We start from the raw sequence: 334 nt of genomic DNA, 5'->3' as shown, positions 1-334 counted from the left end.
TAACACTCTGATGTTGTCATGAATAGAATAGGTAATATTTGCCTCTCTTCTACAATACTTTCTCCACTAAACTTCTCTTCATTTTCTGCAGTAATTTTTATAAAATGTTCCACAGCTTTACAATACTTATCACGATAACTAGCTATAACATCAGATCCATCCAAATGAATTACAATATCATCATATTTACATGCTGTCTTTCTAAAAATTCCATAACCAATAAAAGACCGTTAGAATGACTACGCAAACCTCCCGTCGCAATTGTGATGATTTCAGCATTTCTTAGCTTTGCACTCAATATTTTCCTATACCATCTTTGAGTCGAATGATTTTG

The sequence above is a fragment of the Trypanosoma equiperdum genome, assembly GCF_001457755.1.
Source record: "Trypanosoma equiperdum strain OVI genome assembly, contig: ctg_412, whole genome shotgun sequence".
Classification (NCBI taxonomy): Eukaryota; Euglenozoa; class Kinetoplastea; order Trypanosomatida; family Trypanosomatidae; genus Trypanosoma; species Trypanosoma equiperdum.
Note: the sequence above shows the minus strand (reverse complement) of the source record.